Source organism: Neovison vison, chromosome 7, assembly GCF_020171115.1.
Source record: "Neovison vison isolate M4711 chromosome 7, ASM_NN_V1, whole genome shotgun sequence".
NCBI classification, from domain to species: Eukaryota; Metazoa; Chordata; class Mammalia; order Carnivora; family Mustelidae; genus Neogale; species Neogale vison.
This window is the reverse complement of record NC_058097.1, coordinates 9,805,448-9,824,412: the sequence shown is the minus strand read 5'-3', so window position 1 is coordinate 9,824,412 and position 18,965 is coordinate 9,805,448. Positions and strand designations below refer to the sequence as shown.

Sequence of the window (18,965 nt, the reverse complement as noted above, 5' to 3'; positions counted from 1 at the left end):
TCTTAAATTAAAAAAAAAAAAGAATGTCCACTGAGAAAAGATGTCTCTGATCCAGGTTGAAACCACTGACCTGTGGTGTTTTCCAATATTGGGTGTCTATGATGCTCATGACTTGCTTCTTAGCTTCTGACCCATCAGTCTTGGCTCTCCCACTCTCCCGCTCACACCTCTCTGATCATGGTGCCTGTCTGGCATCTTTCCACAAGCATTTCTGCTGCGTAACTAATTGGCTATAAGGCACTTTTGCCATAAAAGATAAAAATCATGAAAAGTGAAAGAAGGACATTGATTTAAAAGGGCATCATTAAACATGAAAAATGAACAAAATTAAAGATTATTGCAAAATGCAAAATACATGAATACATTCCAAATGTATACAAATAGTGAGCATCATAGACACCCAGAGACAGAGCACAAGTAGGGGGAGCAGCAGGCTCCGTGCAGAGCAAGGAGTCCGACATGGAACACCATCCCATGACTCTGGGATCATGGCCTGAGTCGAAGGCAGACGCCCTACCGACTGAGCCACCCAGTCAGTGGCTCGGTGGTAGGATACCACTTTTTCTTTTTTTGCTAAAATTTCTTCCTTCATTAAGCAAGGTATCAGTTCCCAGACACTATGCTGTACATTTGTAACTGAGCTTTGTGTTGCGCTGTGGAAACCTCTACACTGTCATCTATTCTTGGCATCCCGTCCACCAAGAGATGTTTGGAAGTTCTACAAGAAATGTGGATTCAACACTGCACCACTGTGTGGACCATTATGAGGGCTGAGATTTATAATAATATAAAATGAAAAAATACTGCCAAAGGAGAAATGAAACTAAACTGTCAACCAGTTTTTTTTTTTAATTTTTTATAGCAAAATTGCCTTACGGCCAAGTTGTTATGGGGCAAAAGTACTACAGCAAAGATGGTTATGACAAAACTCTCTAGAACCATTTTGGTGTCACCGAGGTGTTTATGTCTTGACCGTACTGCTAAGTTGCCTTCATAGGGTATGTGAATTCTGGAGAGGAAGATTTCTGAGAGTGCAGCGATGCCTTTTCTCAGCCCAGTGAGTCAGGCAATAAACAGCATTGAAAGTGTAAGACTTTTGCCTGGGTCCTAGCTGGTATGACAATATGATGCAGGTTTGCTGTAGAATGCTAAAACCATACAAAAGTGATGACTCTTGGCTTGGAAGCTGCTGGCCACACAAACATCTAACAGCATGCTGGGCGCACAGATTATTTGAACAGGAAAGGACTCAGCTATCAAATAAAAGTCACCTTCATTTGACCTATAAGAAAAAACCAGAGAGCAAGTAAATTACTTCCATGTCTCACAGCATGTTGGTGGTAAACTCAGCACTGAAATTTCAACTGGGATGCTTCTAAGATCTTCCTGAAGGCTCCTTCTATCCATCTAACCAACCATCTGGCAAACTTATATTCAAGGTCTTCTTTGCTGTTGTCTACACAAGATGGAGGAGTTTGAAAGGTGAGGACTCCCTATTCCCTGTGTTGGGAGTTCACGGCGCATCAGGGAGGGAAATGTGGATCCAACAGTTACATAATTTGAAAAGAACTGCAGTAAAGACATATAGATTCTATAGAAAAAGAAGAAGGTGAACTTTCTAGGGGAGGCCATCCCAGGAGTTCTGTCTGAAGTCAACTTTGTGGGATGAGTAACAGTGCATTAGACAAGATGGCACAGATATGTGAGAGGCTATGTGGAGATAAGACAGAGAGCCTTTACCTCCCACGGGTGCTAAAAACCAAAGTGGAAAAAGCTTTAGAAAGTAGAAACAATGGCTACCTCAAAAAATATTTGGGATGTGGGAAACTTCCTACCAGAGGGATCCATGGAAAAGGGGTCGGCCTGGAATAACTGTCTTTAAAACAACCTCAAATATCTAAGGACCCATTTATCAAACTTGCCCTAACTCACTTCACGTTAATGTGATCTTTGAAGATGGCTGTTGGCATCAAGAAGAAAGAAGGGCCCCTCCCTCTTGATCATGCTCACTCTCCCTCCCCCTCTCTCTCTCGAAATAAATAATATCTTGAAAAAAAAGAAGAAGAAAGTAGGGGAAGACCAGGGAAGCAGAGCATTTTTTTTTTCAATCATATTCTTCTGTGGAGGTGGATTATGGTTATGGTTGAAGCCATATATAATTTAGTGACACCAAGAGACACCGTAATCTGAGAGAGACAGTGGGGAAGCCAAGACTTGCCTCAAAAGCCAAGAGGCAAGCAAGCTATGGAAAGCAAATCTCATGAACCATTGTTGTTGCTCCCATAGGTGGGCAATATTAGTAACTTCCCCTGACCATCCAAGCGTTCTTTTGGCTGGCCCCACCCTTCTATATGTAAAGGGCTCATTTCAAGGGGGTCCAAGGATTGCCATGAGTGAAAAGTATGTTCCATGTGGTTAGGGTGGTAACAGGATGGATATCTCACTGCCCACTCCGAGAAGGCCCATATCCCTCAAGGAACTGACAAAGCTAAATGGTCTCGCCATCAAAGCTGTGGCATGGTGCCAAGAAAGCCAAAATGAGGAGTTTACAGTTCCAAAAGGGGTCACATGTCTCTCTGAGGAGAGAGTGACTGGATTTTCTTTCTCTTTAGCATGTCTCTGCCTAGACATGCTTCATTTTTTTTTTTTTCCAAAAGATTTGCTTCAGGTCAGCCAGAGAGAGGAGTTTTGCTTAACTCAAGATTTGGCACAGACAGCTGGAGTGGAATAAATTTTGAAAGATCCAAAATGTGGGGTCTGGAATAACTAGCCAAAGTTATTTAACTTTTTTTTTTCCACATAAAGTCAGTGACTACTGAAAAGGTATTAGTAAGTCTACACTGCCTATAATTATTTGACACATATGAGGAAGTACACAGCTCCCATTTTGTATACATATACACTGTGATGGTTAACTTTGTGTGTCAAAGTCAACCGGGCCATGGTGACTAGGTATTTGGTCCAACATTATTCTGGATGTTTCTGTGAAGGAGTCTGTTGGATAAATTGGCAGTTTATGTTGGTAGACTTTGAGTAAGGCAGATTACTGCCATGATGCCGGTGGGCCGCATCCAATCAGGTGAAAGCTTCAATAGTACAAAGACTTTGTACTCCCCCACACAAGAAGGAATCCTGCCAGCTGGCTGCCTTTGAATTGGAAGTGCAGCTCTTTCTGGGTCTTCAGCCTGCCAGCCTACTCTAGATTTTGGATGCACCAGGCATCTACAATTGCATGAGCCAATTTCTTTAAATAAATTTCCCTTTGAACAATCAATCAATCAATAGATGATAGATAGACAGACACACACACACACACACACACATCCTGTTGGTTCTGTCCTCTGGAGAACTCTCTCTCTCTCTCTCTCTCTCTCTCTCAAACACACACACACACACACACACACACACACACGCATACTCACACTAAGGACCTACTGTATACCTCAGGCTATATGCCGGTTTATTTATATTCATTTAGTCCTCCTAAGTACTTTATGTTGTAGCTATTATGACCTCCACTTTGCAGATGAGAGAACTGAGGCTCAGAGAGATCAGCTAACTTGATCAGAGTCTCACAACTCATACGAGACAGAGCTGGAACTTGAACTCAAATCTATCTGACCACGAGACTGTGCTCAGTTCTGAAAGTGATGACAAGTAACCGGGCAAAACACAACAAATTAAGTGGCAGAACATGTGAAGGGAGAAGACCCACAAGTGTGGAATCACCTCCCAATAACCATCACCAGCGAAATCATCTGCAATTGGAAGAGACAGGGCAGCCCTGGCAACGGGAAGCACACTCCAGATCCCTCTCGCTCTGTGTCTCTGCCCGTTCCCCACACCACTGTAATGTGATGGGTTTTTGCTGATTCTGGACGTGCCCTGGACATTCGTGGCGGCCCAAAAGGAGGACAATTAGGTTTCACATTAACTTCCCTCACAACTTCATCACTGACTATTTTTCTCTGTTGAAGTATTTTAGAAAATTGCCCCAGACAGATTTCTGGAATACATAGGACTTGGATATATTTTTAAATGAAGGACATTCCTCTGAGAGCAAGCCTAAATATTGCTCTCATCCGAGGAAGTATGTTCTTGGGGTAATACGGATGGGTACTGGAAGCTGAAGCCCAGCTCTGTGATTTTAATCTGGGTGGACATGGATAGAGGGCAGGTCCCCAAGTTTCTCCCTGGATTCCCAATGTCTGGCTTAGTTAATCATCCTGGAAGAGGATGATTAGACAGTCCCACTTCCTCTTGTCTTTCTCTCCCTGGTGGTATGCTTAACTTTCCCTCGACACACATTGCTATCAGCATGTCTGGGAAGCCTTTACCCATCTTCAACAGGGAGTGAAGCTTGACCATTCCTCGGCTTAGAAATAACCAACTCAGAGTGCCCAAGGATGAAGCCCCTGGGGACACCTTTGTACCTACAGACAAAAATTCGATTATTTCGGCATTCACATGACCCCTCCCCCGTTCTGCATGAGTTTAGATAATCCTGTGTTGACCAAATGACCGTCCCTCTTGCTCTCCAGAGTATGAGCATTTATTTCCAGCATCCCCCAGATTTCCCACTGATGTGTTTGCATCCTATACGTGTCTCAGTGCTCTCCAGCTTTGATTCTGTTTTGTTTTTATTTCTCCCTTTGTATGGTCTTTAAGTAGTCCCTGATGGTGTGTATGTGTGATTTCATATCACAAGAATGGGGTGGCCGTGGCAATGAGGCATTCGGGTGTTTCATAAATCAACCACAGTTTGGGAAAACGATGACAAGGCTGATTTATAGGCTATTTCAGCTCTGATTTCCATATAGTTTTTCTCTGATTCACGATTATTCCTTGGAGGAGTAGAAAGTAAAAGAAAGTACAGTGTGGGTGGTAGGTTCCCTCCCCAGAAATTCACGATAGTCATCATCTCCATATAGGAAAGCAGATATTTGTGCTTTCCAATGGATGAATGTTGTCCATGGCAACTGGGAAACTCTCAGAGCTGGAAGAAGTGAGCCAACTAAAATTCATTTTCCTCTTAACCTGGGTAAAGCAAGACTAATTTTATATATTGGTCAAGAGGATTAGAAAATTACCAATAGTTTATGACATAACAAACCCCAAGAATGTAACTTAAGTATCAATATATAAATTGAATACATAAATGTCAACGGTCAACTTTGGTTTAAGTGTGAGCAGAAAATGTGATTGATTTTACCAAAAGGCACTTTGTAAAATTTTTTTTACACACATATGACTTTTGGCCTAAGCTAGAGTAGACTATTGAATTTATCTTTCAAATTAGAGCTTTTTACAAATGAAGAGGGGGTGTTTCTAGTTATTCTAGTCAACAGAGGCAGTCTCTGACAAACTGGAGCCTGCAGTGAGCCTTATCACAGGTCATGGTCATCACTGTGTCCTCTGCCTCTTCCCTACACCCTTAAAGAGCACATATCAAGATGTCTGGGTTGTCTTGATTGACAGCACGTTTTGTTCTCTGCTAGGGACAAAAAATATGTTTGCAGTGAATGAATGACACCCTGAGGTTGGAAATAAATTCACCCAGATGCCTGGCATAGGTAAACACTGAACAAATTAGACTAATAACTGGTTTTTAAATAAAAATGTGAATATCATCTACCATGGTGGAGATGGCCAGTATCTTTTGCAGATGCTCAAAAATCAGTGGTTTTGGGGGGCACTTTAAGATTATTTTATTATTTTTTTCCTCACTGTGCCTCTTTTTGTATTTTCCACATGGAATATTATGGAGAACCCCAATATTTAAAAGAGATAAAAGCAAGTATGTGTGGTTTGGAGAAATGCGCCTCGGCATTTGCATACTCCTCAAGTCCAGCTTCAGATCCAGAGACTCTGCTTGAGCCAAGTCAAGCTCTGCAAGTCTAAATAAACCCTGATTAAAATGTTAAAAAACCAACTAAACACAATTTGGAGAAAGAATCCCAGTAACTGAGGCGAGTTCAGAGGGGCATTAAAGAAGAACCAAGAAGAAATATCTGGCATTCATTGGGCTTTTGGTTTTCTTTAAAGTCCAATGCATACGACACAGCAAGTTGAATCCAGAGTGATCCCTTCAGCCAAACTTTGGGGACAGAACAGAATAGAAAACAAAAATGACCAGAGCCATGTGCCACATTTGTCTTCAGGTTCTTTCAAATCTAAAAACATTCAGCAGAAAACAGACTTCTTGAATGAGCTCTATTATATTTTTCTGAAACTTGTCCTTCTGTCTGTCCTGCCAAGTCCTTGCTTTGACTCTGTAGGCCATATTGAGAGTTCTCTGCAATAGTGGCTTCTATCACTTCAGAGTGATCCTGGAAGATTCCACCGGATACTCTGTCAGGCACCGTGAAAGCTGGAGCTCAGACAGGGACTCACTGACTCAATCTAGGAGAAGCCTCCTGTCCACATTTCACAGAGCCAGAGTTGTCTGCAGCGGGTCTACAACAGGGCCGCACCCAGAAGAGGGCCATGCCCAAGGCTCTGGGAAGTGGTTGGCCAACAGCTAGGCCATGTGGGGGCTTCTGACCCATCCCACATACTCCTTTCTGTCTTGATGGATCTTAGAACATTATTATTACTACAAAACAAATCACCACAAAGTTAGAGCCTTAAAGCAACGTGTATTTATTATCTCATAGTTTCTACGAATCAGGAGTCTAGGTACAGCTGAGCTGGGCTCTCTACGTCAAGATCTCTCACAAGGCTGCAATCAAGGTGGCAGCCAGGGCTAGGATCTCATCTCAAAGTTTAACTGGAAAAGGATTGGCTTTTAAGTTCATGTGGTTGTTGGCAGAATTTAGTTTTGAAAGATTGTTGGACCAATGGCTTTAGTTTTATCTGGCTGTTGGCAAGAGGTCATCCTGAGGGTCTGGCCAAATGGCCTCACTGTTAGGGTTACCCACAACATGGCATCTTGCTTCATTGGAGTGAGAAAGAAAGTCAGAGAAAGAAAATGCAAGACAGTAATTGCAATCTTTTATAATAGAACCTGAACTTGGAAGCAAATACCACCACCTTAGCCATATTGTGTTGGTTGGAAGCAAGTGCCGGGTCCTGCCCACATTCAATAGGAGAGTATTACATAAGGATGTGAGTACCAGGAGGTGGGGCTCATTGGGGCCATCTATGAGTCCACCTACCACAATCATAGTTGGCTGTTAGGGATGTGTTGGAAGCAGAGGGAAAACTAGAGGGCAAAGTATTCCCAACCAAGGCATTCAATCCCATATCTCTAAACTACTCTCTAGTATCCTCATACACCATTTTTCTTGCATAAGCCTTTTCCGTCATCTGAAAACACACCAAGCCTACAAAGCCTTGGGTCTTTTGTGCCTGTCCTTCTCATTACCTAAAAAGCTCTTCTCTGAGCTCTACTAGACCCCTGTTCAAATATCCCTCCAAGACTTAATTTTAATACCTTTGAATACTTATTTATTGAGCTCCTACTATGTGTTAGGCATTATATGGGACTCCCGCCACCGAAAGAAAGAAAAAGAAAACAGAAAACCTCAAGGAATTCCCTATTCAGTGAAAGAGACAAGTAAGAATAACTAGCTCTCGGCATACCCCGTTCCAATTTGCTGTGGTGAAGTCAGGGAAGGGCGCAGAAGTAGTAAACCAGGGTGTGCGACTTGGTTGGCAGAAACCCACTAATTTGCCCAGTCATTGAAACCGAACTCAGCTTGGCACAAAAACCTTTCACAGCTGATACCTTTTCATCCCTCTTTCTTCTCAATATAATGCAGTCACAAAGAGAAGAAAGAGACAGGTATCGTGCCCATGCTGTGTGTGTCCCTCCTTCCTTCCATGTGCTGTTCCGTCTGTGGAAAACATTCCTTCTTGCTGTTGAACTTATAGGCATCCTTAAAAGAGTCAAATCCAGTGCTACCCATGTCCTGGTCTGTTTAGGCTACTAAAGCAAAATACCAGCGAATGGGTGGCCTACACAACAAACATTTATTTTTCACTCTTCTAGAGGATGGAAGTCTGAGGTCAAGGTGGCAGCAGATTTGGTTCTTGGTGAAGGTCCTCTTCCTGGCAGATGGCTACCCTCTCACCCCGTATCACAAGAGTCCTAGCCTCATGAGCTCATCTACACCTAATTATCTCCAAAGACTTCACCTCCCAATACCATCCCATTGGGGTAGGGATTCAATATACGAAGTTGGGGGAGGGGGTACAGACATTCAGTCTATAAAATTCAGTCTATAACAACATCTTTTAAGAAGTCTTCCCCAAATGCCTAGAAATTCAAGCAGATCCATGTGCCATGTGTTTGACCTTTTGTTACCTAACTTGGATGCCATGCGTAGCATATATTATCACGGTGAATGTGACTCTCTTATCAAACTGTGAGCACCCTGGTGTCACACTGTACATCTTTACTCAGTGGATAGGAGACAAGGTGGTCATGCAGCGGTGGTCAGTAAACATTCAGGAAGAGCACAGAAAGGAGGAAGGTGGCTCTCGTCTAACTTGGGCTAGTCCTCGCTCAGCTCCATCTTCCCTTTCTTTCTTTTTTTAAGATTTTATTTATTTATTTGACAGAGAGACAGAGGGAGATCACAAGTAGGTAGAGCGGCAGGCAGAAGAAGAGGGAGAAGCAGGCTCCCCGCTGAGCAGAGAGCCCGATGTGGGGCTCGATCCCAGGACCCTGGGATCGTGACCTGAGCCACAGACAGAAGCTTAATCCACTGAGCCACCCAGGTGCCCTTCCATCTTCCTTTTCGGCTCACGTGAACGCCAGCTTGACTTCAGGCTGCCTGAGTCCCAGCAGGAATGTTTGCAGTACCCGGACATCCCGTTGTTGGCGAGGCGTTCCAACATGTCCGCCCAGAAATTAGAAACCTGAACACCCCTCACGCGTCACAGCGTTTAGTATGTTATGGTTTTTGAACCACAGCCTGAATTGGATACATCTGTCTTCAAAAGAACTTGAATTCCAACAGGAAAGTCCAGGAGGAAAAGAGTGTCCTCACATTTACAAGGCGGGTTCCCAAAGTGTGAATTTTTCTGTTTGGTTAGGATTGCTTCCTTACGGTTGGAACACCCAGGCTCCTACTCCTACAGAGTAGGATGCCCTCCTACTCTGTCCTCCGTGTTTTAGGTTTTTTTTTTTTTTTTAAGATTTATTTATTTATTTGACACAGAGAGACATAGTGAGAGAGGGAACATAAGCTGAGGACTGTTAGAGGGAGAAACAGGTTTCCCGCTGCCCAAGGAGCCTGATGCGGGGCTCGATCCCAGGACACCGGGATCACGACCTGAGCCAAAGACAGATGCCCACCGACTGAGCCACGCAGGTGCTCCCATCATCAGTGTTCTTAAAGGAAGTACTCTACTGCCCAGGTTCTCCATGAGCTTTAAAGTAAAAACTGGCATTATGATCATTTTTTATAGGCAATCTCTGAGGTGTTTCAGCGTAGGGAAAACTTGCCTTTTCGAAAGATTTGAAATGACATGTAGTATGTTTTAGAAGGGGTCTCCATTATTCCTGTGTTTTGAACCTGGCCCCTAATATTGATAGTGATAATAAAGACAGGGATAATAATTGTTACCATTCAGAGCACAGACCACTTGCCAAGAACTGTAGGGTAGGTGTTTTGTATACAGATGTTTATGCGGTCTTTTTGCAATTGTAGTTTCTGAAACTATCTGAGGTTGATACAACTAACATACTTGACAAATGAGAACATTTAGGCTCAAAGAAGTGTCTGGGGCAGACAGAGAAGATGTCAACTTTAGGGGAGCCCAGGTCCCAGCTGTTGGTTGGAAGCCACCTTCCGATTTCCTACCCCATTCCATCTTCTGACCTATAATCCTTAGGGACAAAGTCTTTTGTTTCCGATGAGAAATGAAGTCAGCGCACATGAAGCTAAAGAAGCAATGACTTACAATCACACTAAGATACAGGTGACCAAGAGTTATGTCATTTTTGAGGACAGACTGCAGTAGAACGAGGGGGGAGGAAGAACAGATGTTGAAGCAGGGACCCTGAATGACAGAACGGGAAGGTAGGCAGCATCTCTTCCCTGCTGAGCGGATGGCCCTGATGGTTCAGGTGTGTTGCCCTCGAGATTAGGGTGGATTGGTCATTGTTACACTGTCCTAGAGCCTGGTCCTCTTACTCATTCCTTCATTCCTGCAGCAAGTACTGTGTCGGTCCATTGTCTAGGATTAGATAAAATGCCTAATTTAAACAAATACCCCTCAGCATCTCATAGGGAAGTTCTTAAGAAAAGGAATGCTTCAGTAAGTCACCAACAACCTATTCTATTTCCATACACGTGTCTTAAAAATCTGTTCAATAAAAAGAATGAACTCGAAAATCGGCATTTCACAATTTTGCAGGGCCTTGGGGGAAGCCCCTGTAGGTATATCAACCCCTCAGATCCCTTCTTCTTATGTCAGAGGCCATGCGAGCTCACCCCAGGCTCTCAGACAACTCCAAAGCCATTGATAAGAGAATTGAAGAGGCTTCAGTTCAACACCTGATGATCTGATTCTCCTGAGAGATCCTGCTCTGAAAATGAGCTTTCTGCACTGCCCTCTGCTATGAACCAGCACCCGTGGTCCAGCACTGTTCTGATAAACATGAGCCTCCCACCCCCAGGACCATTGCCCTCCTTTTCTTTTTCCCGTTCTCCCTTTTGGCAGTGGCTTCTCCTATTTGTCATGCTTCTAGCAGACTCAGTGCCTGCTGGGGTTTCTGGGAATTACCTCTTCTTGTGAGAACACACAGGGAGATGGGATCCATCATCACATCCCCTGCTTTCATTCAGAAAAAAGAAAAAAGAATGGAATTGTACTCCGGGCTCAGAGCTGCTTTGCATTTTTTCCTTGGAGCAAAAATTAAACTTTCTTCTTGAAGGGGTAAAGAAAAGCTTCCAGTTAAATAAAAGGTTCTGAATGAGACTTCTAATAATAGCAAAATCTCAATGGCCCATGAATATTTGTTAGTACTGATCCCAAACCCACAGAACAAATACTCCATGTCCATTAAACTTTAGACCATATAGATTCTCCTCATTAGGAAAGAAATTTGAAAAAAACAAACAAACCCAGACTATACAGACATTCATCCTCAATGCCACAGTTTCAATCAGTAACATGGTCATCTGGAATAGAAAGTCCAATATACAGATAGAAAAATAGATAGATAGATAGATAGATGAAGGAAGGAAGGAAGGAAATAAATAAATGAATGGTGGGGGTGGCTGGCTGGCTGGATGGGTGGTAGGCAGGTGGATGGATGGATGCATAGGTCACTAATGATTACTTCTGTTTGAATGAGCGGACATTTTCCCTCTCCATCACTACCAGTATTCTGAAGTCATCTTAAAAGGGGATCGCACATGACACATCAGCTAAATATCAGAAAAGAGATTTCAGTACGAGGAACCGTGTCATTCTCTCCAGGTGTAGTCACCAGCCAGGACAGTAACATGGGAACCCGCAGAAAGATGCTACTCCCGTGGGGCCGGTTCGGTCCTCACTAGGACGAGGGCGGACTCGGAACCTTGGTTGTCTGCGGCCTTCTCACCCCTCTTGATGCCTCTTGATCCTTCGAGGGGCTGAGGGTTTAGTTGGCTTTCCCTGCCTGAGAAATCCAAACCACGGGAAACTCGCAGTGAGGCCACCAGGAGGAATCCAGCTACCTGTGGCCTGAACGCTGAGCATGGAGGAGTATGTCTGACTCCCTCCCGCCTAGCCTGCTGAACTCTCCAGAGGCTGGCCAAGGCCCATTTGGAGTGAAGAGAGACAGAGTCACTGGGAAGGAGGAGGAGGTGCTGACAGTGAGTTATAGCTTGCCGACACAGTCAAAGTGGCAGCGAAGGAAAAAAACCTGAGAGGCAGGCCTTGGGGAGGCGAGGGTGATGCAGAAACAGGCCAGGGAGGGCAGGGAGGGAGTGCGGAGGGTGTTTTGCGTTAGATTAATAGAGGTGAAATGGAAAACATAAAGCGATACACGCGGGGCACGGTTGCAAAAAGGTTGGCCCACTCATAAGCCTCCCACCAAGATGACATGTGAGCTTTCTCTGCGAGGAACTCGGGGGGGCAGCTTGGGCAGCTTGGGCCAAGCGAGCTCCCATTTGTGCAACTTTGCTCAAAATATGTCAGTCGTGCCCAGGCCGGCCTCCACCCTGGTACCATTCTTCAATCACACGCCACTTCAAATTATAAACAAAGACGGGACTCTTTAAGCACCTATCAGGTGCCAAACATTTTCACTGTGTGAGGCAGACTGCCTATCCCCATTTCACAGATGGGAAGATTAAGGCTCACAGGTAAGTCACTTGCTCTAGGTTTCATAATGAAGCAGAAGCAGGTCAAGGTTTTAACAGCAGCAGCCCCAGCCATACCAAGTTCCAAAGACTGTGCTCTTTCCATCCTAGTCGCTCCCTGAATTAAAAGCAGGAAGGGGCTGAGAACAAGGGAGGAGAAGAAAGTGCCATGTGGTGGTTTCTAAACTCCTAGTGCTTCATAGTTTTGGACACAAAATAACAATAGGTCATACTATTTGAAGGCAATTTTGTGGGGCCCCTGGGGGGCTCAGTTGGTCTAGTTCTTGATTATGGCTCAGGTCATGATCTCAGTGTCCTAGGATTGAGCCCCACGTCGAGCTCCGTGTTCAGTAGAGAGTCTGCTAGATTCTCTCCCTCTTCTTCTGTCCCTCTCCCCACTTGTACTCTCTCTTTCTCTCTCTCAAATAAATAAATCTTAAAAAAAGAAAAAGAAAAAAAAGAATACTATTACGCACAAGTGTTATACATTCCCGCACATCTTGTGAACAGAGACCCTGACTGCCTTTGTTAGGTACCATCTTTGGAAGGATATGTAGCAAACAGCCTTGGAAAACAGAGAGTGTCTTCTTCTGGAGCAGTGGGCAGGCATGCTTACCCGCCAACTTGCAGACTCACGTTCCCTAAGCTGATGGTTCCTCTTCTGTGACACACCCTAGAGCTTGTGACGTGGCCCCTGGCCCTCTTGGCATTGCCTTGTGGGAGCTGGCACAAAGGAAGCTGATAGAAACACGAGGTTTATGCTGTCGCTGTGCCTGGGGTAATAGAGTTCTTTATTGCTGACCCTGGGACTCCTGTCTCCAGCCAACATCCATGAATCCTTGGCAGGCTCACTTGTTAGCTTGCACATAGGGTAACAGCTCAGACCCTACAGCACTGGATACTTCCCCGGGGAAGCAAGGAGGGGACCAAGAAATCCAGACATAGATCCTGTCTACTGGCACCAAAACAAGGTCCAGATGCCGTGGTGTGGCATATCAGAAAGGGTTCAGCTATCTAGTACACCTTGAGGTGATGCAACCTTGCAAGATTCTTGGATGGGGACAAGCCACTGCACCAGGCCGCGGGGCCTGAACGAACACCATTCTCCCCTGGGCTGCCATCCATCTACAGCACACTACGGGCACTGGAGGAGCGGCTTAAGAATGGCCCACACTTCTGAGAGCTTGAGGTGCATGATTTCATCTCATTTCACAATAACTCCAGAGTAGGAATTATAGCTCTCACAAAGGTCACTGACTCGTGTGGTTCCCAAAGCTGGTGCCCAAACCTATCCAAACCCAGTCATACCATTAGTATGCTAGAAGACTCTTTCCCTGCCACCAGCGAATTCATTATTCTTGAAACACACTCCCTTTCGATTCCTTAAAAAAAATTCTTTAGACAAAGAACGACATGCTAGTAAGAAGAGGCAATTGCCATTTGGGGTGGGAAAAAAAAACCTGTTTAGTTAATGAAGAACACTTGTTCAAGCAAAGCAGCTCTCTGGGGCAAATGAAACTATTTTTTTTCTTTAATTATCCGAAGTCCATGTTAGGGTAATCCAAACCCCCCCCACAGAGAGGATGGAGTCTGTATAACCCCATTCCATATTTTTCCCTTTTCCCAACTGCAGGACATATGAGGACCTGGGAGTGACCCTTCTGGAGCAAAGGAAGATAGGACGCCAATAAGCAGAGACTGAGTGCCTTGTGTGGGGTCAAGAGATAGAAGTGAGCCCTCAGTTCACGCTATAGTCAGGACTGAGGTCAAGGGGCAATTGTAGGCCTGCCCCCCGTGTGCCAACTGTCCTCAAGGTGTCCTGCCTTCTGACAAAGCCCACTTTGAGAAGCACGATGCAGCCCTTTTGGAAGAGCAGAGCGAGCACTCGGGCACTGTGGTCAACAAGGTGGGCTCCCCCTGGTCCGGTCACCAGCTGAGGGATGCAGGAGAAGCTCTTCACCCTCACCCTCGGAGACACTCAAGTCCCAAGCAGGGGCTCTGAGCCTGAACGCACTGGGATCAGTTGGGAGAACCGCTGCAAATAACAAGCTACCGTGTTCGTCTCCTAGGGCCGTCCAGACAAACAGTGACAAAATGGCGGGGGAGAAACCACAGATATTGGTTCTCATGGTTCCAGGGGCTGGGAGCCCGAAATCGAGGCACCGGCAGAACCATGCTCTCGCTTCAGGCTTCAGGCGATGGCTGGCCATCTCGGGCCTTCCTTGACCAGCTGCTCCATAACCCCAACCCGTCTCTACCATCACGCGGTTGTCTTCTGTCTGTGTATGTGTCTACACATGGCCTTCTCCTCCTTGCGTGTCTGTGCGCCTCTCCTCTTCTCAGGACGTAGACGCTATTGGATCAGCCACCCCTCCCCACTCCACTGGGACCTCATCGTAACTCACGTCCTAACTGCACCTGCAAAGACTGTATTTCCAAATCAGGTGACGTTCACAGGTACCAGGGGTGACGGCTGCCATATATGCTTTTCGGAGACACAGTTCAGTGCGCCCAGTTCTGAACGATAAAGTGCCTGTTGGAGAGCTACAGAGTTACCCTGCATCTATTACAGTAGGACCAAAAGAGAATAACGTCATTTTCACGCATTTATACTCTTTTTCTCCTACACTACAGGCATGCTGGCCTCTTTTGACTTTTCTCAACATGCCAAGTCTTTCAGCCTAAGGTCTTTGCTCCTTCAGTCTGAAACATGCTTCCCAGGGCCTGTGTGTGTGTGTGTGTGTGTGTGTGTGAGGCTTCTTCAGGATCTCTGCTCACATACCACCAGCTCCGTCAGGCTTCCCCGCAGACCCCCTTCATTGTGTCCCTGGCCAGTCCTTTCATCTACTCGGTGACACTCAGTCTGTGTGCATCACACATACATCTTTCTGTTCTAGAACCGCCACCTCCCACTCACAGGTGCGTCCAGTGTCCATGGCAGGAGGTGTCGTCTGTTTTCTTATCCCGTACACACCAGCTCTGTTTGGGGAATGCAGCACAAAGTCAATAAACACCTGCGAGTCATTGAATGTATGAGGGAGAGGGTCAGAGAGAGTGGGGTGCACTCACAGCCAGCGCCGGGAACGACTCCTGTCGGCCCCAGTTGGTGTGTGCCATCTCCTACCCATTACGCATCAGTATTTGGTCCTGGTTACGGAAGTGGTCTTTGGCGTTGGACAGCTGGGGTTGTAGCACTGCTCCTTCCCTGCAGCTCCTGTGGGACCCCTCCCTGTGTTTCTGAGCCTCTTTGAGACTCTGTATAACATGGACTTGTGGTTTGGCTTCATGAGATTATCATCTAAATTATTCCTTCAACAAACATTTCTTGACTATCTTGTTGGGGCATCATGGGAAAACAGGATAAGGCCATTCAGACACAAGGTTTCTGGCAATGCTGGTGGTGTTGGGCAAGCAGTGTTTTGCTCAACTGAACACCTTAGAGGAAATGACAGAGCAAAGAAGGAGATTTGCCAGGTACAGTATGAACATGTCCAGAGGGACCAAATACCCCAGAATCCCTTCTCAGGAGACCAAAGGTGCCCCCTCCATGGGAGCGTGACCACAGCAATCTCCCTCAGCAGCTGGAGGACAGTGAGAGTGCTAAGTGGGAAAGAGAACGTGAGGGACTCTTAGCCGAGGAAAGCATTCTTGGTCATCATTCTGCCGGGGGCTCTTGGGGATAGGAAGGCTGGCACTGCCATTCCAGAGGTGACAATCCTACCAGACAAGGGTAAGCGTCAGGAAGGTGACAGGGACAGGGACGTGCAGGAGAACATAGACTGCAGAATCAACGTTGGGTACGAATCTAGTTTCCCCCCGAACTACAGAGAATGGGACCAAGAACCATATTCATAGCACAGGTTCATTTGGGGGTGCCACGGAACACCCCCCACCGTGTGCCACGGAACATTCCCCGTGTGCCAGAGCCTATACCAAACACTCAACATTATTTAGCATAGTCCTCACACGGACTCCTTGAATCTGGCATTAATGTTCCCATTTTGCAGATGTAGAAAACGAGCCCTGCCAGAAGAGTTAGATTTCCCAAGGACACAGCATTCCTCTGCCTGCATTCCTTCCCCTCCTGACACTCCATCCCCTTCCGTATCCAAGATTCCCGGGTGTGCTGTTTCTGAACCTTAAACGGGCCAGAGTTCTAATTGGGTTTTCAGGGTGTCAGTGTCTCCTCGGCCACATTCATTTCATCACTTTTTATAGGGCACAGAGCCATCTGAGTTTCCTGGCACAGAGCGCCTCCTGCAATGACACTGCCCTCTGATAGGACTCCATTCTGTCCAAACCACATGCTGGAAATCACATTTTGTCTTTGGGAATGAAAGAAGGGAGACCTCAAAGTCATGAAACTAGACCAGGGTTTCTCAAGGTCAGAGCTATGGACATCTGGGGCTGGGTACTTCCTTCTGGTAGCTGCCATCCTGTGCATTGCAGGACACCGAATGCCTCCATCCACATGCCAGCAGCACCTCCTCCCCCGGTTTGTGACAATGAGAAATGTCTGCAGATATTGCCACAGGTCCCCTGGGAGGGGGCTGGTAAAAATCACCCGATTGCAAAACAGCAAACTAGACAAATATGGCTTTGGGTTCTTAGTCTACAACTCTTGTGCCTTTGGGAAATTTGCACATTCTCCTTGAGCCTCCACCTTCTCACATAAAGAACGGAGACATTAATTCCTATCTGCGGGTCACTGTCAGAATGGACGAGATCATGTGTGCAAAACACACTGTATGGGGGCCCTTGGCCGGTGAGTACGCAGCTCAGAGAGGACTTCTAAAAATAAGTACTTCTTTTTGCAAGATGTTTGATTAGCTCTCATAACGCCCACATTTGAGAATCTTGTTTCCTTTATCCCAGGCAAGATATACTCTTTCAAACTGCTGCTGCCCATTCCATACAATTTGCTTTAATATTTATGAATAGTATCTATCAAGTATGTTGTGCTCATGGTCTTTTCAAGTTTTCTTTAAGCCACATTATTGAGGTATGACTGACATACAGAAAGCTGTACACATTTAATGCAGACAATTTGATGAGTTTGGAGATGCATATATGCTCGTGAAACCATCAGGATCGTCTATGCCATAAACACGCCCATCATCTCCTAAAAGTCTCCTTTTGATCTTTATGACAGTTGTACAAGGCTGGGGCGGGAGGCACAACCACCATTTTAAAAAGAAAGAATCAGGGGCACCTGGGTGGCTCAGTGGGTTAATCCTCTGCCTTCGGCTCAGGTCATGATCTCAGGGTCCTGGGATCGAGCCCCACATCAGGCTCTCTGCTTGGCAGGGGGTCTGCTTCCTCCTCTCTGCCTCCTCTCTGCCTGTGTCTCTGCCTACTTGTGATCTCTGTCTGTCAAATAAATAAATAAAATTAAAAAAAAATAAAAAGAAAGAATCAGATTTAGAGACAAATAGGTAACTTACCCAGGATCCCACAGCTAGAAAGTAGGGTTCAGACCCTTCACTCTACACCCCAAGATATTTCCTAGTATCTTATCCTCCTTCTGCACATGTCCAACAGGCACTTCCTGAGCTCTGTACTGAGGACAGGGTCTCTTTCATTCAGAGTGTTCAAGAAAAAATAAGAGTTTGCAAAGAAAAATTAAGTGGGATGAATGAAGTTTACATTGAGGGAAGAACAAAGGGTTACGAGAGTACAGAGCAGGTGTATTTATCTCATCTGGAAGGTTCTAGAAAGCTTGCTAACAGAGAAGATACAAAGAGAATGATGAAGAATAATTTGGAGTTAACCCAATTGGAAGAGGGAAACAGTCCAGATAAAGTGAACATAGGTACAATTTCCTAGCATCAAAGAGAACAGGAAGGAAGTAGTTCAAAGTGGGTGAAGTTTGGAGGGTGAGGGAAGGAGAAGTAAAGGATGAGAGGGGAGGTAGCATGTGCCTTGTTGTGTTGTTCTGAGCTCTTCCTTTGGGTCGGGGGCGTCTTGGAATTTTGAACTCTCTTACGTCCTATCCTTCACATTGATCCCCTAAAATCTCTCTCCAGCAAAAAGACCTAAGGAAGAAACATGAACAAGACTGTCACCCTTTATATGGGACCCATGGCAAGCCATACACCAGCAGGTTCTTTCCAGAAGCCCATCTGGAAACAGACACACCAGCTTAGGAAACCAAGCAGAGGCAGAGCCACCGGTAGGCTGGTGGGAGAAAGATGCCCATTTGGGAGGCTGGGTGACCTCAGTAGGGGGACTCCCAGCCCAGTTTTGTGAGTCTGGATCTCGGCTGATCTTGGGGCCATGACTTCCTGGGAGGAAGTTTCTTCGATGGCACCATCCAGCACTTGAGAGTTTCTCATCATGCCCAGAAGCTCTTTCCCCTACATTTTAAAACATTTTAAAGATCTGTCAACACCATTTCAGTCTCGGGAAACCTAAGCTATCCGACTGGCTCTTATACAAAGTGCATTTCTATAACACGGCCCCTGCGTGGAAGGTAGGCCTGGGGGTTCTACCTCCTATCTTGCCCATCAAACATCATGGGTGCTTGGCCAATGGCAGGGGACAGGAAAAGGAACTGTAATTCCTACAGTGGCATAAAAATGTCTAGTCTGCTCTCATTTTTTATAGATGATAAAAATACACAGGGTCCAAAATACCTGGGGGATTAGTTTCTCCCACAGTATA

The 18,965-nt window shown here is 45.6% G+C and overlaps 1 long non-coding RNA gene across 1 annotated transcript in view; it reads right to left on the bottom strand.

The window, feature by feature from the left end:
• Positions 1-206: 206 nt before the first annotated feature.
• LOC122911218 overlaps positions 207-18,965 on the bottom strand; it is a 136,967-nt gene continuing 118,208 nt past the window's right edge. The window contains exon 6 of the long non-coding RNA XR_006385445.1: positions 207-240. This is a non-coding gene — a long non-coding RNA (uncharacterized LOC122911218). The remainder of the gene's footprint in view (positions 241-18,965) is intronic.